This window comes from Ranitomeya variabilis, chromosome 4, assembly GCF_051348905.1.
Source record: "Ranitomeya variabilis isolate aRanVar5 chromosome 4, aRanVar5.hap1, whole genome shotgun sequence".
Lineage (NCBI taxonomy): Eukaryota > Metazoa > Chordata > Amphibia > Anura > Dendrobatidae > Ranitomeya > Ranitomeya variabilis.
In genome coordinates this window covers 220,577,726-220,604,715 of record NC_135235.1, presented here as the reverse complement: position 1 = coordinate 220,604,715, position 26,990 = coordinate 220,577,726, and the positions used below count along the sequence as shown (strand labels likewise).

Below are 26,990 nucleotides of genomic sequence, written 5' to 3'. Positions count from 1 at the left end.
CTTATCTTTATATTTATCTGCCTCCATTACCGGCTCATAATATCTTTAAAGGACAATGAATCAGACGAGAACATTCATTATTTTTCTGCACTGAATGTATCTATAGAAACAAAACATCTAGAAGGGTCCGATAATGTACTGAGCTGCGTGTTCTATAAATCATGAGTTTCTTTTATTAAATGGCAGTAAACCCCACAGCAGCGTCAGAGGACCCGGGCTAACCGGTCTAGTGGACAAATATGTGAATTCTATGGTTTGCCATCGTAGAACATCCTTTTTAAGCTGCAAATTTAGATCTCAGTTTGCATTCCATGCGAAGCTGCAAGTTCTGAGCATCATGGACATTCTCTGTGGAGCTGCAAATTTAGAGCTTGGATGGAATTCCCTGCAGAGCTGCAAGTTTAGTGCTTAGTGGTCATTCCCCTTGAGGCTGCAAATTTAGAGCTCAGTTGGCAATTCCTGTAGAACTGCAAGTTTAGCGCTCAAAGGGCATTCCCTGCAAGTTCATAACTTCAATAGCACAACCTGTAGAGCTGCAAATTTAAGTCACGTTCACACGTTCAGTATTTGGTCAGTATTTTACATACACAATCAGAAGAAACGTATAATAGAACTCCGTGCACCACTTCTGCATTTTTCACCCACTCCTGATTTGGGTTTACAAATACTGATGTAAAATACTGACCAAATACTGAGCGTGTGAATGTGGCTTTAGAGCTCCATTGGTTTTATCTATACATCAGTATATTTAGAGCTTAGATGGAATTTCCTATGGATCTGCGAGTTTGGTGTTCAGTGGACATTCCTTTTGAGGCTGCAAATAGAGCTCAAAGCACATTTCCTCTGGAGCTGCAAGTTTAGAGCTCAGTTGGCATTCCCTGAGGAGCTGCAGGTTTAGAGTTCAGTTGGAATTTACTGCAGACTTTTAAATTTAGACCTCAGTTGGCCTTCCCTATAGAGCTAGAAGTTTAGAGCTCAGTTGGCATTCAATATTGAGCTACATGTTTAGAGCTTAGTTGACATTCTCTGTAGAGCTGCAAGTTTAGAGCTCAGTTGGCATTCCTGTGGACTTGCAAGTTTAGAGCTGTGTAGGTATTCCCTGAAGAGCTACAAGTTTAGAGCTCAGTTGGCATCCCTGTGGAACGACAAGTTTAGAGCTTAGTTGGCCTTCAATATTGAGCAGCATGTTTAGAGCTTAGTTGGCATTCCCTTTAGAGCTACAAGTTTAGAGCTCAGTTGGCATCCCTGTGGAACGACAAGTTTAGAGCTTAGTTGACATTCCCTGTAGAGGTGCATGTTTAGAGCTCAGTTGGTATTCAATATTGAGCTTCACATTTAGAGCTCAGTTGGCATTCCTGTGGACTTGCAAGGTTAGGGCTGTGTTGGCATTTCCTTTAGAGCTACAGGTTTAGAGCTCAGTTGGCATCCTTGTGGATTGACAAATTTAGAGCTTAGTTGGCATTCAATATTGAGCTGCAAGTTTAGAGCTTAGTTGACATTCCCTGTAGAGCTGCACATTTAGAGCTCAGTTGGTATTCCTGTGGACTTGCAAGTTTAGAGGTCAGTTGTCATTCCCTGTAGAGCTACAAGTTTAGAGCTCAGTTCGCATTCCCTGTGGATCGACAAGTTTAGGGATCAGTTGGCATTCCCTGTGGATCGACAAGTTTAGGGATCACTTGGCATTCCCTGTGGATCGACAAGTTTAGGGATCAGTTGGCATTCCCTGTGGATTGACAAGCTTAGAGCTTAGTTGGCATTCCCTGTGGATCGACAAGCTTAGAGCTTAGTTGGCATTCCCTGTGAATCGACAAGTTTAGGGATCAGTTGGCTTTCCCTGTGGTTTGACAAGCTTAGAGCATAGTTGGCATTCCCTGTGGATCGACAAGCTTAGAGCTTAGTTGGCATTCCCTGTGGATCGACAAGTTTAGGGATCAGTTGGCATTCCCTGTGGATCGACAAGCTTAGAGCTTAGTTGGCATTCCCTGTGGATCGACAAGTTTAGGGATCAGTTGGCATTCCCTGTGGATCGACAAGTTTAGGGATCAGTTGGCATTCCCTGTGGATCGACACGTTTAGAGCTTAGTTGGCATTCCTTTCACAGCTGCAAGTTTAGAGCTCAGTTGGCATTTCCCATTTGAACTCCCAATTTAGACATCACTTGGCATGCTTTGTGGAGCTGCAAGTTCAGAGCTTAGTTTGCATTCTTTAAGAGGCTGATCTATCTGTGCCCTTTCTTTTTTTTTTTCAGTGGGCTTCGGTGCCATTGGCTTTTCTCTTCCTTTTTCAACATGTAGATCTAATTTTAAGCTGTAAACATAAAATAGAAAGACAGAAAAAAAAATTATATTAGTTGATGCATTTATATTTGCATGATTTAAAAAATATGCACATGTGAACAGAGCCATTAACCCCATGAAGCCACCTAATTTGGAATCACAAAAACGAAAATGGGGGTTTTAAATCCTCATGCCACTATTGATGCTTCCGCCCCCTTTGCGGTGCACCTGTAGGGTTATATGCATGTTAGTAATGGGGTTTTTTTTGTTCTTTTTCTGAACCTGATTTTGGGCTTCTGTCACATGAATATACATATTTGATAAACTGCCCACGATAAAAAATTGTGCTTCAATACAGCCTTTGCTATGATAAAAGCATGTTTATGGGGGAGTCAGGCTACTGTAAATTGAATGCGGAATTGGCCAATGGCTATCACCCACAGAGCCCAAATGCACGTACGCTTGAAGATCCTAGAATGCATATACGGTATATACAGGAGTCAATGCTGTCGTAAATTTCTTCACCTGTATCCTCCATGGATATCGAGCAGACTACCATTCATATTTGGGGTCACATCAATATTTTAGTTTTTCTATGTGCCACCATATGTTAATGTGAGGATTTCTACCTTTCTAGTTTGTGTACAATACAACTAAGAGCCACTAGAGGGTGCTAGATAGCTTTTAGAAAAAATTAACATAGGGAGCGCTAAAACTGAGCGGAGATAGACAGTTGATGATGATGATGATGATTGTCGCCGACCCCTGAAATATTAGGTCCCTAGGTAAATTTGTCATTCAGGAGTGCAGAAAAATAGGAAATTAAATGCCTGAGAATTACAATCAATAGTTTGGGAAAGCTAGGTAGGAACCTCTGTCATGGTTGCCAGTTGTAGAAAAATGATTGGTTGCCCCTGGCATATTTACATATGATTATGTTGATAATTATCTCTATTTTTATTATGGTAAATGCAACTAAATCTGCTGCAAGAGTTAAAAAAAATGTATCAGGTGTGAATATAACATTGTATGTAATCACAGCGCCATCTTGTGGCTCATTAGAAGCAAAACAGTTTATCAGTCCAAGGTCAGCAGCCAGAACCGCCGGAGTTCAGTATCATGGATACTGTACACTCCAGAGAACAACATGTCAGTACTCTGCCCCCTACTGACATCAGACCATAGCACCAGGGACAAGTACTACTAGGTCATCCAAATATTACCGCCAATGAGTGATACCAATATACAGTGATGAAACAATACTGCCACACAGTGCTCAAATAATACCAATATACAGTGATAAAACAATACTGCCATACAGTGCTCAAATAATACCAATATACAGTGATAAAACAATACTGCCATTCAGTGCTCAAATAATACCAATATACAGTGATGAAACAATACTGCCATTCAGTGCTGAAATAAAACCAATATACAGTGATAAAACAATACTGCAATTCAGTGCTGAAATAACACCAATATACAGTGATCAAATAATTCATATTCTATAGTGATCAAATAATACTGCTATACAGTGCTCAAATAATACTGTAAAGATTATAAGGGATAACTCAGGAGACTCTTTGCATGGAACAAGACTACTACAGGACACAGTTTTATAAGTGGTAAAGTCTATATTATCACACGGTGATTCAAACAGGTGCAGAGAGAAACTCAAGTCCACAACACTTGGTGTAAATATTAAACGCAGCTATACGCAGTCTATAGGAAACTTCAGAGGAAAATGCAATAACGCAGAAAGTCTATGAAGCACAGTTATTCTTGAGGATACTTGACACGAATAAGTCCTTGCTTAGTCCAAAACACAGATAGATATGCTTATAAGGCAGTTCAAATAATATCTTAGTTCAACCAGGGAGGTCTGGGTAATAGTCTCAGGTTTAAACACAGCAGCAACAGCTTACACGTCCAGCAAATGCAGATGGAAACAAACACGAGCAGCAGATGAAGGAGGATTACTGGAACTGGTGTATGCAGCAGGAACTCAGAGCAGAGTAGCAGGATCTCCACACAGGTTCACAGGAGCAGGTGCGGGTGCAAAGCCAGGGAGTCATCAGGAGCTGGATGCAAGGCAGAGTACTCTAGCACAGACTGAAGGCTGGGGTGGAGTTATATAGCAGGAAGACACAGTGCACAAGAGACCAAAGACGCCATCTTGGAAAAGGGCAGTAATGCATAAAAGGTAATCAAAATGTCCAGAGTCCTGATATTGGAGCCGATTCCTGCGAATCCTGGAATCAATAATTTCCTCCACCACAAATTGTTCTTGCCCATCAATCACCACAGGCTGCGGAAGTGGCACAACACGTCCCTGGAAGGTATTAGGAGATACAGGCTTTAGTAAAGATACATGAAAAACTGGGTGTACCTCCATAGTCCTAGGCAGCTTCAGCCGGCAGGCCACAGAGCTCACAATACCGTTGATCTTGAAAGGGCCAATTAATTTTTGTCCAAGTTTTTGTGAAGGAACGTTTAACTTCAGATTCTTAGTTGATAACCACATGGAATCTCCTACCTTGAACATGGGTGCAGGTTTACGGAATCTATCAGCCGATCTCTTATAACGTTCTTGAGCTGTGGTCAGGGATTCCTTCAGAACCTCCAGATTTTGCCTCATCGCAGTCAGCCTTTCCTCAACTGCTGGAACCGGAGAATTAATCGGAGACCTAGGTAAGACATGGATGATAACCCAGATTGGCAAAGAAAGGAGTGAACTTAGTGGAGGCGCTCTGAGAATTGTTGTCTGAAAATTCGGCTAACAGCAGTAATTCCAACCAATCACCTTGGAGATGGCTAACATAGCATCTTAGATATTGTTCCAACGTCTGGTTGGTACGCTCAGTCTGACCATTTGTCTGGGGATGGTAAGCGGAAGAGAGACAGACATTAATATTGAGTGCAGAGCAAAACCCCTTCCAGAATCTTGACTTGAACTGTACGCCACGGTCAGAGATGATCTCATCCGGGACCCCATGCAGCCGGAAGACATTCTGAATAACCAAGTTCACTGTATCCTTAGCTGAGGGGAGGCCGGTGCATGGAACAAAATGAGCAGCTTTAGTCAGGCGATCAACTACTACCATGATCGTATTCATGCCCCCCGATGTAGGCAGCTCCACAATAAAGTCCATTGATATAGACCCCCAAGGTCAGGACGGAACAGGTAATGGTTGCAGGAGACCCGTAGGTGCCACACGAGGAGTCTTGTAACGAGCACATACCTCGCAAGAGAGAACATAGTCTTTAGTATCCTTCAGGCAAGTTGGCCACCAGAAAAATCGGCTTAGGAACTCTTATGTCTTCTGTACCCCCCTGTGACCAGCCAACTTGGAGTCATGTACCATCTTGAGGATCTGCAGATGGACGACCTCAGGGACATAGATACGTCGATCTCTGAACCACATGCCACTCTTAAAGACAAGATTAATATCCACAGGTGGGTTGGCCAGAAATAAATCACCGTCATAAGCCTCCCTCCACTCCTTCCGCAAGTCCTGATCGTGGATAACTCCGATGAAATTGGCATCAGATAGAATGGTCTTGGACGGGGCTCCAGGTACAGAATCCGCAGCATGGATTCGGGATAAAGCATCAGCCTTCCCATTACGAGAACCTGGACGGTACGAGATAACAAAATTAAATTGATTTAAAAATACATTCCAACGAGCCTGACGAGGAGAAAGACATCTAGCAGATCTGAGGAACTCTAAATTGCGACGGTCAGTAAGCACTACGATCTGTTGTGCAGCTCCTTGCAGATGATGCCTCCATTCCTTGAAAGCCGCAATAATAGCCAGCAATTCCTTGTCTCCCACATCGTAATTCTTCTCTGCTGAGGTTAGTCTATGGGAAAAGAAAGCAAAAGGATGTAGCAGACCCTTCTCTCCAGTTCTTTGGGAGAGAATAGCCCCCAAGGCATTATCAGAAGCGTCCACCTCCACAATGAAAGAAAGTGTTGGATCTGGGTGTATCAACAGCGGTGCTGAGGTGAAACAGATCTTAAGCCGATCAAAAGCTTCTTGAGCCCGTGATGACCACTTAAACGGCTTTTCCTTCTTTGTCAAGGAAGTAATGGGACGGACAATATCAGAAAAATTTTGAATGAAGCGTCTGTAGAAATTTGCAAAACCAATAAAACGTTGGACCTCCTTAACGTTCTTGGGTACCGGCCAGTCAAGGATAGCCTGAATCTTACCAGATTCCATGTTCAGCCCCTGGGGAGAGATGATATAACCTAAGAACTGTATCTCAGAACGATGGAACTCGCATTTCTCCGGCTTGATATACAGATGGTTCTCTTTCAGACGTCTTAAAACAGCTTTGACATGTTCTTCATGTTCCTGTAGAGAGTCAGAAAAGATTAGAATATCGTCCAAATAGATCACCACAAACTGGTCCAACAAATCTCTGAAAATGTCATTAGCAAGGTGTTGAAACGTTGCAGGGGCATTACAAAGCCCGAAGGGCATCACGAGATATTCAAACTGTCCATACCGGCATCGGAATGCTGTCTTCCACTCATCCCCTGGACAAATACGCACCAAATTATAAGCCCCACGAAGATCCAGTTTAGAGAACACCTTAGCATGGCGAACTCTTTCCAGTAATTCGGGAATCAGAGGCAAAGGGTAACGATTCCTTACGGTTACCTTATTGAGCTCTCGATAGTCCACACAGGGTCTCAGGGACCTATCCTTCTTCTTTACAAAAAATATAGGTGCCCCTGCTGGTGAAGAAGAAGGACGTATGAAGCCTTTGGCCAGATTTTCATCAATATACTCCTTTAAGCCTTGAAGCTCAGGTGCCGCCAAAGGATATACGTTACCAAAAGGAATAGCTGCCCCAGGAAGCAACTCAATGGGACAGTCATAATGCCTGTGTGGAGGAAGCTGATCTGCATTCTTCTTGTCACAGATGTCAGAGAACTCTTTATATGCTGAAGGTAAAGTAAATACCTGTACCGGTGGTTCCGTAGCTGTGGACTCGGGGACAGCTTCAGTTAATGCTGAGTTGCTCCTTGTTGGAAAGATAATCTCCTTGGTCTCCCAGTTGATAGTTGGATTCTGAGAACGCAGCCAAGGGATGCCTAAAATCACAGGAAAATGAGGAGAAGAAATTAACAAGAAAGAGAGTTGCTCTTGATTATTAGGCTCCAACAAAATCTCAAGGGGTGCGGTCTCCTGATCTTCAGGCCTGGAGATTAAAGGTGACCCATCCACTGTTTCCATGGTAATTGGAGAGGCTCTTTGCTGAATTTCAATACCATGTTCCTTGGCAAATGCGATATCCAAAAAAATTGCCACCTGCACCAGAGTCAATCATAGCTGCACTGGAAATCCACTGTCCTGTACACAGGATCTTAATTGGGAGAGAACAGTGAGAGTTCTTTTCATTTAGCTCCTTGGCTGGTGAAGTCATAGAAAGTGAATGGAATACAGCGTTTAAAGGAAGGCTACATTCAGAGATGTCAGATTCATCATCATAGTTGTCATACTCCCCTACTGCTGCTAGCACCTTGTTAGGCCGCTTGGGACACTTGGGACAGTCGATTAGAAAGTGGTCAGACTGGCCGCAGTAGAAACATAGACTTTCTAGAAGGCGATGCTCCCGGCGCTCATTACTCTCGCGCCTCTGAACAGAATCAACTTGCATGGGCATCTCCTCTACCTCTCGAGATGTTTTACCTGCAGGCTCTTTGGAAGGAAGGGAAAAGTTAGAAATACGGTTATATGCAGCAAACTTTTCCTGCCTACGCTCAGTAAGGCGAATGTCAATGCGCACACAATGCTGTATAAATGTCTCTAGCTCTTGTGGTGACTCAGAGTGGGCTAGTTCATCTTTTACAATACTAGACAGACCCCTTTTAAAAATAGGTAATTGTGCATAACTGTCCCAATTAGTATCTACCGCTAATCTCCTGAATTCAGTAGCATACTCAATAACAGAACGTTTAGCCGGGCGTAAAGACAATAAAGCAGATTCAGCGGTTGCACGGCAATTAGGGTCATCAAACATTAATGCCATAGCAGCCAAAAAATCGTTCAAATTATTTAACCGCGGGTCACGAGACTCAATCATCGGATTTGCCCAGGCGAGCGCTCGTGCGGTCAGCAGCATTATTACACACAATACTTTGCATCTATCATTGGGAAAACAGTCAGCATGCACATCAAAATATAGCATACATTGATTCACAAAGCCACGAAATTTGTCGCGATCACCATTAAATCTGAATGGGGGCAACTTAGGTGGGCTAGCTGGTGGCGGTTGCCCAGATGGTAAAGTCGCTTGTGCAGCCATTTGCGTACTTATGTCCTGAAAAGCCCGTCCATACTGGGACTCTATGCCAGCAAGTTTGTTTTCCTGGGCTGCCATGCGGGTGCTTAAGTCCTGCAAAGTTTGTCCAAACACTTGTTGATTGTGTTCAAAGCTTCCAAACTTCTTTTGCAGACCTTCCACATCTTTCTGCAGTGATCTAATTATGGAGAACACCTGCTCTAGTCTGCTTTCTGCAGTCATTCTTCCAGCAGTCTCCTCTTTTGAGGCTAGAGTATCCTGTAAAAATTATAAGGGATAACTCAGGAGACTCTTTGCATGGAACAAGACTACTACAGGACACAGTTTTATAAGTGGTAAAGTCCATATTATCACACGGTGATTCAAACAGGTGCAGAGAGAAACTCAAGTCCACAACACTTGGAGTAAATATTAAACGCAGCTGAGCAGTCTATAGGAAACTTCAGAGGAAAATGCAATCACACAGAAAGTCTATGAAGCACAATTATTCTTGAGGATACTTGACACGAATAAGTCCTTGGTAGTCCAAACACAGATAGATATGCTTATAAGGCGGTTCAAATAATATCTTAGCACAACCAGGGAGGCCTGGGTAAAAGTCTCAGGTTTAAGCAGAGCAGCAACAGCTTACATATCCAGCAAATGCAGATGGAAACAAACACAAGCAGCCAGATGGAGGATTACTGGAAACCGATGTATGCAGCAGAAACTCAGAGCTGAGTAGCAGGATCTCCACACAGGTTCACAGGAGCAGGTGCAGGTGGAAAGCCAGGGAGTCATCAGGAGCTGGATGCAAGGCAGAATACTCTAGCACAGACTAAAGGCTGGGATGGAGTTATATAGCAGGAAGACACAGTGCACATGAGACCAAAGACGCCATCTTGGGAAAGGGCAGTAATGCACAAAAGGTAATCAAAATGTTCAGAGTCCTGACAAATACCAATATAAAATTATCAAACAATACTGCCATATTGTGCTCAAATAATATTGCCGTACAGTGGTCAAATAATACCAAAATACAGTGATTAAATAATACTGCCATACAGTGCTCAAATAATATCAATATACAGTGATGAAATAATACTGCCATACAGTGCTCAAGTAATATCAATATACAGTGATGAAACAATACTGCCGTAGAGTGCTCAAATAATACCAATATACAGTGATGAAACAATACTGTCATACAGTGCTCAAATAATATCAATATACAGTGATAAAACAATACTGCCATTCAGTGCTGAAATAACACCACTATACAGTGATCAAATAATACATATTCTATAGTGATCAAACAATACTGCCATATAGTGCTCAAATAATACCAATATACAGTGATAAAGCAATACTGCCATACAGTGCTCAAATAATACCACTATACAGTGATAAAGCAATACTGCCATATAGTGCTGAAATAATACCACTATACAATTATCAAACAGTACTGCCATATTATGCTCAAATAATATTGCCATACAGTGCTGAAATAATACCAATATACAGTGATCAAATAATACATATTCTATAGTGATCAAACAATATTACCATACAGTGCTCAAATAATACCAATATACAGTGATAAAAACTATTGCCATACATTACCCAAATAATACTAATATACAGTGATCAAACAATACTGCCATACAGTGCTTAAATTATACCATCATTCTAATACTCAATGCCACTATTCAGTGCTGAAATAAAACTGCCATACAGTGCTCAAATAATACCACTATTCACTAATCAAACAATGCTGTGCTCAAATTTTATCATCACTCAGTTCTCAAATAATACATATTCTATACAGTGATACTGACATACTGTGCTCAAATATCAACATAATTCACTGCTCAAATAATACCACCATATAGTGCTCAAAATGTTCTCATACAGTGCACAAATAATACTACTATACAGTGTTCATATAACATGACCATTCACTGCTCAAACAATCCCGCTACACAGTACCATCATACAGTGAATACCGCTATGCTGTGCTCAGATAACAGCGCCACACACAGTTATTATTATTATTATTTATTGTTATAGCGACATTTATTCCATGGCGCTTTACATGTAAGGAGTGGTATACATAATAAAAACAGGTACAATAATCTTGAACAATACAAGTCGCAACTGGTACAGGAGAGGACCCTGCCCGCGAAGGCTCACAGTCTACAAGGGATGGGTGAGGATACAATAGGTGAGGGTAGAGCTGGTTTAGTCAATCAGTGGTTACTGCAGGTTGTAGGCTTGCCGGAAGAGGTAGGTCTTCAGGTTCTTTTTGAAGGTTTCGATGGTAGGTGAGAGTCTGATGTGTTGTGGTAGAGAGTTCCAGAGTAGGGGTGATGCGCGAGAGAAATCTTGTATGCGATTGTGGGAAGAGGAGGTAAGAGGGGAGTAGAGAAGGAGATCTTGTGAGGATCGGAGGTTGCGTGCAGGAAAGTACCGGGAGACGAGGTCACAGATGTATGGAGGAGACAGGTTGTGGATGGCTTTGTACGTCATGGTTAGGCTTTTGTACTGGAGTCTCTGGGTAATGGGGAGCCAGTGAAGGGATTGACAGAGGGGAGATGCTGGGGACTAGCGGGGGGACAGGTGGATTAGTCGGGCAGCTGAGTTTAGAATAGATTGGAGGGGTGCGAGAGTGTTAGAGGGGAGGCCACAGAGCAGGAGGTTACAGTAGTCGAGGCGGGAGATGATGAGGGCATGGACTAGGGTTTTTGCAGATTCTTGGTTTAGGAATGTACGGATCCGTGAAATATTTTTGAGTTGAAGGCGGCAGGAAGTGGAAAGGGCTTGGATATGTGGTTTGAAGGAGAGATCAGTGTCCAGGATTACCCCGAGACAGCGAGCTTGTGGGACTGGGGAGAGTGGGCAGCCGTTTACTGTAATGGATAGGTTCGTTGGGGAGGTCGTGTGAGATGGGGGAAAGATGATGAATTCTGTTTTGTCCATGTTAAGTTTTAGAAATCTAGCGAAGAAAGATGAAATAGCAGATAGACATTGAGGGATTGTGGTTAGTAGGGAGGTGATATCTGGTCCAGAGATGTAGATCTGTGTGTCATCAGCATAGAGATGATACTGAAAGCCATGAGATTCTATGAGCTGTCCTAGGCCAAAGGTGTAAATGGAGAAGAGCAGGGGCCCTAGGACTGAATCTTGTGGGACTCTGAGAGATAGGGGGCGAGGTGAGGAGGTGGTTTGTGAGTGGGAGGCGCTGAATGTCCGGTCTGTTAGGTATGACGAGATCCAGGATAGGGCCAAGTCTGTGATGCCAAGGGATGAGAGGGTCTGTAATAATAGGGAATGGTCCACTGTGTCAGAGACAGAAGACAGGTCCAGGAGGAGGAGGACAGAGTAGTGTTGCTTGCTCTTGGCGGTTAATAGGTCATTGGTCACAGTTATCTAGTAACAGCGCTATATAACGGATATTCATACAGTACTTTGTGGTGGTCTCATGTCTTGGGTAGACGTCCATCAATGGTGCCCCTAGCAGCAGGGATGGGTAATGCAGCCACCATTCATATGCTGCATCCAGGAGGACCCCATAGGTGCCGGATTATGAAGCATTTTGGATTATTGGACTGTTGTAAAACCTAAAATAATGTCCCTTCCAAATAGGTTTCCATGTGAGGCTCCAGATCCCAGTCCTGGAAACTTTTTCTGGATTATCGGATGTTCTGGATTAAAGGAATTTCCCAGTATAACTCGGCTGGCGCCCGATTACAGAGCTCCAGCACCTCCCAGGTGTCACCGCCAGAGACAGGAGCCATGTTTACGGCGTGGTTTCTCCTGAGCACAGCGTGCTGCACTATAGCGCTACGTCCCATAGGGAGAGTGTTAACACCGCAGGTGACTATCATGGCCAAGGCCGTAATGAGAGCAGCGTCTCTGCAGTCACAGCAGGACAGACATTTTCCTTTACATTAGGTAATGATATAGACAAGGTAAAGTGGCAGGAGCAGACAGCAGGACGCACCGCCACTGTCACCGCTGATTGGCACGTGCACGCCTCACACCAGCAATCCTGAAAACAGGCTTCTCATATAGCGAGGAGTAAAGCCGCCGACTGCTGGAATCTTCTGAGCTAGACCTTTTTTTTCCTCCTCCTGAGCCGGACCTTTATTTTTTCCTCCTCCTGAGCCAGACCATTTTTTTTTTCCTCCTCCTGAGACGGACATTTTTTTCTTTCTCCTCCTCCTGAGCCGGACCTTTTTTTTTTCCTCCTCCTGAGCCGGACATTTTTTTTTCCTCCACCTGAGCCGGACCTTTTTTTTTTTTTCCTCCTCCTGAGCCGGACCTTTTTTTTTTGTCCCTCCTCCTCAGCCAGACCTTTTTTTTTCCCTCCTCCTGAGCCGGACTTTTTTTTTTTTTCCTCCTCCTGAGTCAGACCTTTTTTTTTCTTCCTCCTCCTGAGCCGGACCGCTTTTTTTTCTCTTCCTGAAATACTCTGTGCTGCTGTGGTTATTCCTTTCCTGAAATACTCTGCGCTGCTGCGGCACATCATTTCTTTCCATATTTCAAATTTGCAAGTCTCCCATTACCTTCATCCGGCATGGAAAGTTCACAGGCTGTTCCGCGTTGGCTCGTCGCGGCTCACCGATCCTGCAAAAATATCGGAACAACACTCCACTCCTGAAATACTCTGCGCTGTTGTGGTTATTCCTTTCCTGAAATACTCTGCGCTGCTGCAGCACACCATTTCTTTCCATATTTCATTTTGCAAATCTCCCATTACCTTCATCAAGTATGCAAAGTTCACAGGTCATTGTGTGCTGGCTCGTTATGGCTCACCGATCTGGCAAAATATCACAACAACGCTCCACTCCTGAAATACTCTGTGCCGCTGCGATATGTCAGTCGTGAATCACCTCCTATTACCTTTGCAGCTCTGCATTTGTTTGTCGCGGGTCACCGATCCTGCAAAATATCAGAATGCTCCTCTCCTGATATACTCTGTGCTTCTGTGGTTACTCCATTCCTGAAATACTCTGTGCTTCTGGGAGACATAATATAATATTATTTGTGATGTCTTTGTCTCTATTTCCCCACTAGCATGACCCCTAATACATAAACTGTCCCCCGTAATACCTCCCTCAGGGAGATATTTTTACGGGATACATTGCACACAAAAAAAGCTCAGAGGCACGTCTGTGGAGGTCAGGGCCACTCACACAGATGTACAAGCCTTGGAGAGTACAACGCTTGGACTTTTCAAAGAGAAATGCATTGGTGATTGTACATTGGTGACTTTATCATTAATCTGCCTCTCAAGTGACAAAAAAAATCTCCAAAAATTGCAAAAAAAAAATTTGAGGTGCAGTACCACTTTTCACCGCTAAAATCAGCAACTACTTTCCTCATACAGAACAATGAAACAGCGCCCCCAAAGGAGTATGTGTGTAGGTCAGGACCAGCCAAACAGATGTAAAAGCATCGGAGAGCGCAACGTATTGAAATTTAAAATAGGAATGCACTGGTGACTTTATCATTTATCTACCTGACAAGGGAAAAATATATATATATATTGCCCCCAAAAAATAATTTGAGGTGCAGTACTGCTTTTCACCACTAAAATCAGCAATTTATTTCTCATACAGAACAATGAAACAGCGCCCCTAATGGATCATGTGTGGAGGTTAGGGACAGCCAATCAGATGTAAAAGAATAGGAGAGCACAACTTATGCAAATTTTAAACGGACATGCATCAGTGACCTTAGCATTTATCTGCCTGACAAATTGCCAAAAATGTGCAAAAATTTTTTTCTCATACAGAACAATGAAACAGCGCCCCCAAAGGCGCATCTATAGAGGTCAGGGCCACCCTAACAGATGTAAAAGCGTAGGATAGTGCAACACATGGACATTTCAAATAGAAATTAATTGGTGACTTAATCATTTATCTGCCTGACAAGTGACAAACAAAATCCCCCCAAAAATGAAAAAAAGTTGAGCTGCAGTACCAATTTTCACCACTAAAATTATCAAGTACTTTCCTCATACACAATAATGCAACAGCGCCCCCACATTTATCTTTTTATTTTTTTTTTTAAATAGCTAACTCGGGTCATTATTTCCCATAAAAAAGGTAATGTATAAAATAAAAAAAATCCTCTTTGCATTATCGTATTTCACTCAAGATCACTTTCAAGGCTTTCTGTAGACATTCACTTATTATTTGCTTTTTGTCTGCATTTCCATTTCAGTTACCGCTTTTCACAGATATAAAGTCAAGGATTCACATACAATTGATAGGATTCCTTTTTTGTACCTTACCAGGATGAGACTGGAGATAAGTGACGCTATCATGCTCTTCTTAAGAGGCCTATGTATTTGCTTTTATTTGATTTTTTTCGTACTATCAATTCCAACACACCGGAAGTTTTCCAGAATTATCTGCGAAAAAGGAAAAAAAAAACAGAAATAAGAGCAGCGCAAGATATCTGAGATGGGATCATGAGGTGGAAAATATCTCGAGGTGGAGGGCTTTGGAAATACCGAGCCACCCTTGGATGCCGATTTACACTCAGGGTAATACTGATTCAATGGCATCAATACAATTGATCGATGGAGACACAGAAAGTGCAAAAAAGAAGGAAATTGATCAGGATCCTGGAGAACTTCACCTCTGGGGAGAGATGTGCAGAAATCAACTTAGTCGTAGGACCCAGATTATAGATGTCGTCAAAAGGGGCATCCGGGGTTTAAGGGCCATTATAACTCCACCCCAATACCCGAGTACAAGATGTGCAGTGGTGGACACCTCCCTATACTTCCTCTACCTACTGGATTTATAATATTTTCCATCCTTACTTCCAGGCCTCTCTTTAGTTCCCAGAGTCGCTCAACTGGATCCTATCACTACTATCTGCTCAACTGGGTCCTATCACTGCCATCTGCTCAACTGGGTCCTATAACTACCATCTGTTCAACTGGGTCCCATCACTGCCATCTGGTCAACTGGGTCCTATCACTGCCATCTACTCAACTGGGGCCTATCACTGCCATCTACTCAACTGGGTCCTATCACTGCCATCTGGTCAACTGGGTCCCATCACTGCCATCTGGTCAACTGGGTCCCATCACTGCCATCTACTCAACTGGGTCCTATCACTGCCATCTACTCAACTGGGTCCTATCAATGCCATCTACTCAACTTGATCCTATCACTACCATCTGCTCAACTGGGTCCTAGCAGTGCCATCTGCTCAACTGGGTCCTAGCACTGCCATCTGCTCAACTGGGTCCTATCACTGCCATCTACTCAACTGTGTCCTATCACTGACATCTGCTCAACTGGGTCCTAGCACTGCCATCTGCTCAACTGGGTCCTATCACTGCCATCTGCTCAACTGGGTCCTGTCACTGCCATCTACTCAACTGGGTCCTATCACTGCCATCTGCTCAACTGGGTCCTATCACTACTATCTGCTCAGCTGGGTCCCATCACTGCCATCTGCTCAACTGGATCCTATCACTGCTATCTACTCAACTGTGTCCTATCACTGACATCTGCTCAACTGGGTCCTAGCACTGCCATCTGCTCAACTGGGTCCTATCACTGACATCTGCTCAACTGGGTCCTATCACTACCATGTGCTCAACTGGATCCTATCACTGCCATCTGCTCAACTGGGTCCCAGCTGTTGTGAAATTGGATTTTGGGCTCCCCCGGTGGCCACTGGTGGAATTGAACTGGTGTGCATCATCCTCTCTGTTCACCTGTTTCCATCAGGATGTGGGAGTCGCTATTTAGCCTTGCTCCTCTGTCACTTCCATGCCGGTCAACATTGTAATCAGAAGCCTTTCTGTGCATGTTCCTGCTGCTAGACAACTCCCAGCTAAGTTGGACTTAGTCCTTGTTTGTTTTTGCATTTTGTTCCAGTTCACAGCTGTAGTTTCGTTTCTGTGTCTGGAAAGCTCTTGTGATCTGAAATTGCCACTCTGATGTTATGAGTTAATACTAGAGTCTTAAAGTAATTTCAGGATGGTATTTTGATAGGGTTTTCAGCTGACCATGAAAGTGCCCTTTCTGTCTTCCTGCTATCTAGTAAGCGGACCTCAATTTTGCTAAACCTATTTTCATACTACGTTTGTCATTTCATCTAAAATCACCGCCAATATTTGTGGGGGCCTCTGTCTGCCTTTCGGGGAAATTTCTCTAGAGGTGAGCCAGGACTATATTTTCCTCTGCCAGGATTAGTTAGTCCTCCGGCCGGCGCTGGGCGTCTAGGGATAAAACGCAGGCTACGCTACCCGGCTACTGTTAGTTGTGCGGCAGGTTTAGTTCATGGTCAGTTTAGTTTCCATCCTTCCAAGAGCTAGTTCTTATGTTTGCTGGGCTATGTTCTCTTGCCATTGAGAACCATAACAGTTTGACTGGCCTAAAAGGGTTAAATTAATTGACTGAGAAAGGAGAGAAAAGAGAAGTCTGCTGAAGATTTTTTTTTTTTTTTTCTCAGTTCTGAGTGTGCTTGTAATTGAATCTCTTGCAAGTCTGCCTATATTGCAGCCTTTCTCTCTCTCTCTCCTTCTAATCCTGGAATGGCTCTGTGTTCACCTGTTTAAAATGGATATTCAGAGTTTAGCTGCAGGTTTGAATAATCTCACCACGAAAGTTCAAAACTTACAAGATTTTGTTGTTCATGTTCCTATATCTGAACCTAGAATTCCTTTGCCTGAATTTTTCTCGGGGAATAGATCTTGCTTTCAAAATTTCAAAAATAATTGCAAGTTGTTTTTGTCCCTGAAATCTCGCTCTGCTGGAGATCCTGCTCAGCAGGTCAGGATTGTGATTTCTTTGCTCCGGGGCGACCCTCAGGATTGGGCTTTTGCATTGGCTCCAGGGGATCCTGCGTTGCTCAATGTGGATGCGTTTTTTCTGGCCTTGGGGTTGCTTTATGAGGAACCTCAGTTAGAACTTCAGGCGGAAAAGGCCTTGATGTCCCTATCTCAGGGGCAAGACGAAGCTGAAATATACTGCCAGAAATTCCGTAAATGGGCTGTGCTTACTCAGTGGAATGAGTGCGCCCTGGCGGCGAATTTCAGAGAGGGTCTCTCTGATGCCATTAAGGATGTTATGGTGGGGTTCCCTGTGCCTGCGGGTCTGAATGAGTCCATGACAATGGCTATCCAGATCGATAGGCGTCTGCGGGAGCGCAAACCTGTGCACCATTTGGCGGTGTCTACTGAGAAGACGCCGGAGAATATGCAATGTGATAGAATTCTGTCCAGAAGTGAACGGCAGAATTTTAGACGAAAAAATGGGTTGTGCTTCTATTGCGGTGATTCAACTCATGTTATATCAGCATGCTCTAAGCGTACTAAGAAGCCTGATAAGTCTGTTTCAATTGGCACTTTACAGTCTAAGTTTATTCTATCTGTGACCCTGATTTGTTCTTTATCATCTATTACCGCGGATGCCTATGTCGACTCTGGCGCCGCTTTGAGTCTTATGGATTGGTCCTTTGCCAAACGCTGTGGGTATGATTTGGAGCCTCTTGAAACTCCTATACCCCTGAAGGGGATTGACTCCACCCCATTGGCTAGCAATAAACCACAATACTGGACACAAGTAACTATGCGGATTAATCCGGATCACCAGGAGATTATTCGCTTTCTTGTGCTGTATAACCTACATGATATGTTGGTGCTTGGATTGCTATGGCTGCAATCTCATAACCCAGTCCTTGACTGGAAAGCTATGTCTGTGTTAAGCTGGGGATGTAAGGGGACGCATGGGGATGTACCTGTGGTTTCCATTTCATCATCTATTCCCTCTGAGATTCCTGAATTCTTGACTGAATATCGTGACGTTTTTGAAGAACCTAAGCTTGGTTCATTACCTCCGCACCGGGAGTGCGATTGTGCCATAGATTTGATTCCGGGTAGTAAATACCCTAAGGGTCGTTTATTTAATCTGTCTGTGCCTGAACATGCTGCTATGCGAGAATATATAAAGGAGTCCTTGGAAAAGGGACATATTCGTCCTTCGTCATCTCCCTTAGGAGCCGGTTTTTTCTTTGTGGCTAAGAAAGATGGCTCCTTGAGGCCGTGCATTGATTATCGGCTTTTGAATAAAATGACGGTTAAATATCAATATCCGTTGCCACTGCTGACTGATTTGTTTGCTCGCATAAAGGGGGCCAAGTGGTTCTCTAAGATAGATCTTCGTGGGGCGTATAATTTGGTGCGAATTAAGCAGGGGGATGAGTGGAAAACCGCATTTAATACGCCCGAGGGCCACTTTGAGTATTTGGTGATGCCTTTTGGTCTTTCAAATGCCCCTTCAGTCTTTCAGTCCTTTATGCATGACATTTTCCGTGATTATTTGGATAAATTTATGATTGTGTATCTGGATGATATTTTGATTTTTTCGGATGACTGGGACTCTCATGTCCAGCAGGTCAGGAGGGTTTTTCAGGTTTTGCGGTCTAATTCCTTGTGTGTGAAGGGTTCTAAGTGCGTTTTTGGGGTTCAAAAGATTTCCTTTTTGGGATATATTTTTTCCCCCTCTTCCATCGAGATGGATCCTGTCAAGGTTCAGGCTATTTGTGATTGGACGCAACCCTCTTCTCTTAAGAGTCTTCAGAAATTTTTGGGCTTTGCTAACTTTTATCGTCGATTTATTGCTGGTTTTTCTGATGTTGTTAAACCATTGACTGATTTGACTAAGAAGGGTGCTGATGTTGCTGATTGGTCCCCTGCTGCTGTGGAGGCCTTTCGGGAGCTTAAGCGCCGCTTTTCTTCCGCCCCTGTGTTGCGTCAGCCTGATGTTGCTCTTCCTTTTCAGGTTGAGGTCGACGCTTCTGAAATCGGAGCTGGGGCGGTTTTGTCGCAGAGAAGTTCCGATTGCTCCGTGATGAGACCTTGTGCTTTTTTCTCGCGTAAATTTTCGCCCGCCGAGCGGAATTATGATGTTGGGAATCGGGAGCTTTTGGCCATGAAGTGGGCTTTTGAGGAGTGGCGTCATTGGCTTGAGGGGGCTAGACATCAGGTGGTGGTATTGACTGACCACAAAAATCTAATTTATCTTGAGTCCGCCAGACGCCTGAATCCTAGACAGGCGTGCTGGTCGTTGTTTTTCTCTCGGTTTAATTTTGTGGTGTCCTACCTGCCGGGTTCTAAGAATGTTAAGGCGGATGCCCTTTCTAGGAGTTTTGAGCCTGACTCCCCTGGTAATTCTGAACCTACAGGTATCCTTAAGGATGGAGTGATATTGTCTGCCGTTTCTCCAGACCTACGGCGGGCCTTGCAGGAGTTTCAGGCGGATAGACCTGATCGTTGCCCACCTGGTAGACTGTTTGTTCCTGATGATTGGACCAGTAAAGTCATTTCTGAGGTTCATTCTTCTGCGTTGGCAGGTCATCCTGGAATCTTTGGTACCAGGGATTTGGTGGCAAGGTCCTTCTGGTGGCCTTCCCTGTCTCGAGATGTGCGAGGCTTCGTGCAGTCTTGTGACGTTTGTGCTCGGGCCAAGCCTTGTTGTTCTCGGGCTAGTGGATTGTTGTTGCCCTTGCCTATCCCGAAGAGGCCCTGGACGCACATCTCGATGGATTTTATTTCGGATCTTCCTGTTTCTCAGAAGATGTCTGTCATCTGGGTGGTGTGTGATCGTTTCTCTAAGATGGTCCATTTGGTTCCCCTGCCTAAGTTGCCTTCTTCTTCCGAGTTGGTTCCTCTGTTTTTTCAAAATGTGGTCCTTTTGCATGGTATTCCGGAGAATATCGTTTCTGACAGAGGTACCCAATTCGTGTCTAGATTTTGGCGAGCATTCTGTGCTAGGATGGGCATAGATTTGTCTTTCTCGTCTGCTTTCCATCCTCAGACTAATGGCCAGACCGAGCGGACTAATCAGACCTTGGAGACTTATTTGAGGTGTTTTGTGTCTGCAGATCAGGATGATTGGGTTGCTTTTTTGCCTTTAGCGGAGTTTGCCCTCAATAATCGGGCCAGTTCTGCCACCTTGGTGTCTCCCTTTTTCTGTAATTCGGGGTTTCATCCTCGATTTTCTTCTGGTCAGGTGGAATCTTCGGATTGTCCTGGAGTGGATGCTGTGGTGGAGAGGTTGCATCAGATTTGGGGGCAGGTAGTGGACAATTTGAAGTTGTCCCAGGAGAAGACTCAGCTTTTTGCCAACCGCCGGCGTCGGGTTGGTCCTCGGCTTTGTGTTGGGGACTTGGTGTGGTTGTCTTCTCGTTTTGTCCCTATGAGGGTTTCTTCTCCCAAGTTTAAGCCTCGGTTCATCGGCCCGTACAAGATATTGGAGATTCTTAACCCTGTGTCCTTCCGTTTGGACCTCCCTGCATCTTTTTCTATTCATAATGTTTTTCATCGGTCATTATTGCGCAGGTATGAGGTACCGGTTGTGCCTTCCGTTGAGCCTCCTGCTCCGGTGTTGGTTGAGGGCGAGTTGGAGTACGTTGCGGAAAAAATCTTGGACTCCCGTGTTTCCAGACGGAAACTCCAGTATCTGGTCAAATGGAAGGGATACGGTCAGGAGGATAATTCTTGGGTGACTGCCTCTGATGTTCATGCCTCCGATTTGGTCCGTGCCTTTCATAGGGCTCATCCTGATCGCCCTGGTGGTTCTGGTGAGGGTTCGGTGCCCCCTCCTTGCGGGGGGGGTACTGTTGTGAAATTGGATTTTGGGCTCCCCCGGTGGCCACTGGTGGAATTGAACTGGTGTGCATCATCCTCTCTGTTCACCTGTTTCCATCAGGATGTGGGAGTCGCTATTTAGCCTTGCTCCTCTGTCACTTCCATGCCGGTCAACATTGTAATCAGAAGCCTTTCTGTGCATGTTCCTGCTGCTAGACAACTCCCAGCTAAGTTGGACTTAGTCCTTGTTTGTTTTTGCATTTTGTTCCAGTTCACAGCTGTAGTTTCGTTTCTGTGTCTGGAAAGCTCTTGTGATCTGAAATTGCCACTCTGATGTTATGAGTTAATACTAGAGTCTTAAAGTAATTTCAGGATGGTATTTTGATAGGGTTTTCAGCTGACCATGAAAGTGCCCTTTCTGTCTTCCTGCTATCTAGTAAGCGGACCTCAATTTTGCTAAACCTATTTTCATACTACGTTTGTCATTTCATCTAAAATCACCGCCAATATTTGTGGGGGCCTCTGTCTGCCTTTCGGGGAAATTTCTCTAGAGGTGAGCCAGGACTATATTTTCCTCTGCCAGGATTAGTTAGTCCTCCGGCCGGCGCTGGGCGTCTAGGGATAAAACGCAGGCTACGCTACCCGGCTACTGTTAGTTGTGCGGCAGGTTTAGTTCATGGTCAGTTTAGTTTCCATCCTTCCAAGAGCTAGTTCTTATGTTTGCTGGGCTATGTTCTCTTGCCATTGAGAACCATAACACCCAGCACTGCCATACACTCAACTGGGTCCCCTCACTGCCATCCACTCAACTGGGTCGTCACTGCCATCTGCTCAACTGGGTCCTGTCACTGCCATCCGCTCAACTGGGTCCCGGCACTGCCATCTGCTCAACTGGATCCCAGCACTGACATCTGCTCAACTGGGTCCTGTCACTGCCATTCGCTCTACTGGGTCCTGGCACTGCCATCTACTCAACTGGGTCCTATCACTACTATCTGTTCAACTGGGTCCCATCACTGCCATCTGCTCAACTGGGTCCTATCACTGCCATCTGCTCAACTGGGTCCCAGCACTGCCATCTACTCAAGTGGGTCCTATCACTACTAACTGCTTAACTGGGTCCCATCACTGCCATCTGCTCAACTGGGTCCTATCACTGCCATCTGCTCAACTGGGTCCTATCACTGCCATCTGCTCAACTGGGTCCTATCACTACCATCTGCTCAACTGGATCCTATCACTGCCATCTGCTCAACTGGGTCCCAGCACTGCCATCCACTCAACTGGGTCCCATCACTGCCATCCACTCAACTGGGTCATCACTGCCATCTGCTCAACTGGGTCCTGTCACTGCCATTCGCTCTACTGGGTCCTGGCACTGCCATCTGCTCAACTGGGTCCTATCACTGCCATCTGCTCAACTGGGTCCTATCACTGCCATCTGCTCAACTGGGTCCTATCACTACCATCTGCTCAACTGGATCATATCACTGCCATCTGCTCAACTGGGTCCCAGCACTGCCATCCACTCAACTGGGTCCCATCACTGCCATCCACTCAACTGGGTCATCACTGCCATCTGCTCAACTGGGTCCTGTCACTGCCATCCGCTCAACTGGGTCCCGGCACTGCCATCTGCTCAACTGGATCCCAGCATTGCCATCTGCTTAACTGGGTCCTGTCACTGCCATTCGCTGAACTGGGTCCTGGCACTGCCATCTGCTCAACTGGGTCCCAGCACTGCCATATGCCCAACGGGGTCCTGTCACTGCCATCCGCCCAACTGGGTCCCGGCACCACCATCCATTTAACTGGGTCCTGTCACTGCCATATGCTCAACTGGATCCCAGCACTGCCATATGCTCAAATGGATCCTGTCACTACCATCCATTTAACTGGGTCCCAGCACTGCCATCTGCTCAACTGGGTCCCGGCACCACCATCCGCTCAACTGAGTCCCGGCACTGCCATCTGCTCAACTGGGTCTTGTCACTGCCATTCGCTCAACTGATTCCTGTCACTTATCTGCTCAACTGGGTCCTTGCAGTTTGTATATCCATTATTGTACCGCCACCTGCTGGTCATTACTGTACATTACTTGTCTAACTGTTGCAATTTAGTTTATATTAGTTTACATTATCATTTGTTCCTCCTAATCATGTATAATTATGGCTGTGACCACGGCTCGTGTTGGTTTTACCTGTTTGTAATCATGCCTAATTGTGTTTTTACATCAATATGATTGAATAAAAACTGCTTTGTCCAATCTATGACTGTCACAGCTTCCTTTTTTTCCTTACTATTTTTCTAGGTTTATCTGCTTTGGTGTTTTAAAGGGTGCAAACTCCATTTTTTTAATCTATTGTCAACTAATTAATTTTATTGGTGAACCCCCTACACAAATGTCTCCTTACAAATAAATAAAAAAAACTGTCCTCATGTATGACATAATATCTATAAGTGTATATAGAAGAAGGGATGAATAGATAGATAACTACAAGTTAGATAAATAAAGATAGAGGACTTTAATTTTATTTGACTTCTCGTGTCCAAATGAAATTTGCCTTTATAGGATAAATATTTTTTACATGAAAATAAAATGTATTTTGTGTCGGGTTTTCTATTTGCTGAGAACAGATGGGGTGCCACCGCCAGCAAATGCAAACAAACTTCATCCCATCACAAAAACTGTGGAAAATGGAAAGTGAGAAAACTGCCAATGAAATAGAAAAAAAATAAACAAAAGTAAAGCGTGGCTAATAATACATTGGGGAATTGCACTGTGAGCGATGGTGTAATACAGACCTCAGACCTAGACTGTGCCCATTACAAGCAAGTGTAATCTATGAAAATCAGCAGGACAATGGTAGGAACACGACGTCGCCCTCCACTGTGTGGCCCTACGCTGCCAGTAGCAGAACGCCATGGAGGATATCCACCATTAAATAGTGGATATTGAATCAAACGGGCTTCACCCTCCACATACATGGTTACTGGAGGTCCTTCCCTGAACTCCATTGTGAGTTGCTAAGCCCTGTATAGCGGGAAAACTGCACAAGACCTGCCGTATACTGGGAACACCTCACAAGACCTGCCGTATACCGGGAACACCCCACAAGACCTGCCGTATACCGGGAACACCCCACAAGACCTGCCGTATACCGGGAACACTGCACAAGACCTGCCGTATACCGGGAACACCCCACAAGACCTGCCGTATACCGGGAACACCCCACAAGACCTGCCGTGTACCGGGAACACCCCACAAGACCTGCCGTATACCGGGAACACCCCACAAGACCTGTCGTATACTGGGAACACCCCACAAGACCTGCCGTATACCGGGAACACCCCACAAGACCTGCCGTATACCGGGAACACTGCACAAGACCTGCCGTATACTGGGAACACCCCACAAGACCTGCTGTATACTGGGAACACCCACACAAGACCTGCCGTATACTGGGAACACCCTACAAGACCTGCTGTATACCGGGAACACCTCACAAGACCTGCCATATACTGGGAACACTGCACAAGACCTGACGTATACTGGGAACACCCTACAAGACCTGCTGTATACTGGGAACACCCCACAAGACCTGCCGTATACTGGGAACACCCCACAAGACCTGCTGTATACTGGGAACACCCACACAAGACCTGCCGTATACTGGGAACACCCTACAAGACCTGCTGTATACCGGGAACACCTCACAAGACCTGCCATATACTGGGAACACTGCACAAGACCTGACGTATACTGGGAACACCCCCACAAGACCTGCCGTATACTGGAAACACCCCACAAGACCTGCCGTATACTGGGAACACCCCACAAGACCCGCCGTATACTGGGAACACCCCACAAGACCTGCCGTATACTGGGAACACCCCACAAGACCCGCCGTATACTGGAAACACCCCACAAGACCTGCCGTATACTGGGAACACCCCACAAGACCTGCCGTATACTGGAAACACCCCACAAGACCTGCCGTATACTGGAAACAACCCACAAGACCCGCCGTATACTGGGAACACCCCACAAGACCCGCCGTATACTGGAAACACCCCACAAGACCCGCCGTATACTGGGAACACCCCACAAGACCTGCCGTATACTGGGAACACCCCACAAGACCTGCCGTATACTGGAAACACCCCACAAGACCTGCCGTATACTGGAAACAACCCACAAGACCCGCCGTATACTGGAAACACCCCACAAGACCCGCCGTATACTGGGAACACCCCACAAGACCTGCCGTATACTGCGAACACCCCACAAGACCTGCCGTATACTGGAAACACCCCACAAGACCTGCCGTATACTGGGAACACCCCACAAGACCTGCCGTATACTGGGAACACCCCACAAGACCTGCCGTATACTGGGAACACCCCACAAGACCTGCCGTATACTGGGAACACCCCACAAGACCTGCCGTATACTGGGAACACCCCACAAGACCTGCCGTATACTGGGAACACCCCACAAGACCTGCCGTATACTGGGAACACCCCACAAGACCTGCCGTATACTGGGAACACCCCACAAGACCTGCCGTATACTGGGAACACCCCACAAGACCTGCCGTATACTGGGAACACCCCACAAGACCTGGCGTATACTGGGAACATCCCACAAGACCTGCCGTATACTGGGAACACCCCACAAGACCTGCCATATACTGGGAACACCCCACAAGACCTGCCGTATACTGGAAACACCCCACAAGACCTGCCGTATACTGGGAACACCCCACAAGACCCGCCGTATACTGGAAACACCCCACAAGACCTGCCATATACTGGGAACACCCCACAAGACCTGCCGTATAATCAGGGCCGGCGTTATGCACAGGCAGACCAGACAGCTGCCTGGGGCCCCCCTGTTGCCTGCTGGTTCCATGATGTAGCTTACTTACAATTCAAATAGCACAAGGCAGTGCTTCCCTTTGCAGAAGAGGCAGACATAAGTGTGTCTGTGTCTTATCTGTTCTGCAATGCGAGGTTTCCCAGCGCTGCACTGCCTTGTGTTATCTATTGTAATGTCCGCTCTCGGCTGCATTTCCGGAGGCAGAAGCAGTCAGGCGTGTTATAATGACCTGACCTGCGCTCTGCATGTTCTCCTGTTCTTCTGCTATGGCCGTCCATCCTCACTCTGCAGCAGGCTTCATGGTTATAATGTATACTGTGTCCTGGGCTGGCAGCTGCTGTTCAGCGGCAGGACCTTCCTATGTGACACCTGACCGCTGACGCTGTCCCGTGTCCTGACGCTGCACAGCAGCCCCTGTCAGGATACAGTACAGGAGCTGTGCTGCCACCCAGGAGAAGTGTTCCCATATAGACACTTCACTGCTCACTGGTGAGTTTTTTGAACTGCACTATCACACCAATCACACACGGCAGTCTGCACAGCAACCAAAACTCCAATGTAAAAAAGTGATATAAAAAAATTAATGATACCTACTGTCACTCGTCAGCATCCTGCACAGGCTGCTCTGCAGGAGTGATGATGTCACTCAGGACCGGACTGGCCATCGGGCAGTTCTGGCAAATGCCAGAAGGGCCGGTGCCAGTAGTGGGCCGCTGCACACTGTGCCGTTGTCAGTGGCGCCAGCGCCAACTAGCCCCCCCCCCCCGCCATCGCCACCGCATTCAACTATACCAGCGTCTATGACGCCGGTACAGTTCAATCTAACGATGCTCCCTCTCCCATCATTCCCCGCTCTGCCTCTGACACTGCGGGTGCGCGATGACATCATCGCGCACTCACTGTGTGC

General features: G+C 45.5%; 1 long non-coding RNA gene across 1 annotated transcript; it reads right to left on the bottom strand.

Moving 5' to 3' along the window:
* On the bottom strand, window positions 1–26,426 carry LOC143768668 (uncharacterized). Its single transcript, XR_013213988.1, has 3 exons — window positions 26,318–26,426; window positions 14,878–14,997; window positions 1–2,307 (listed from the first exon to the last, which is right to left on the bottom strand). It is a non-coding gene; the product is annotated as an uncharacterized LOC143768668 (long non-coding RNA).
* Window positions 26,427–26,990: the final 564 nt, after the last annotated feature.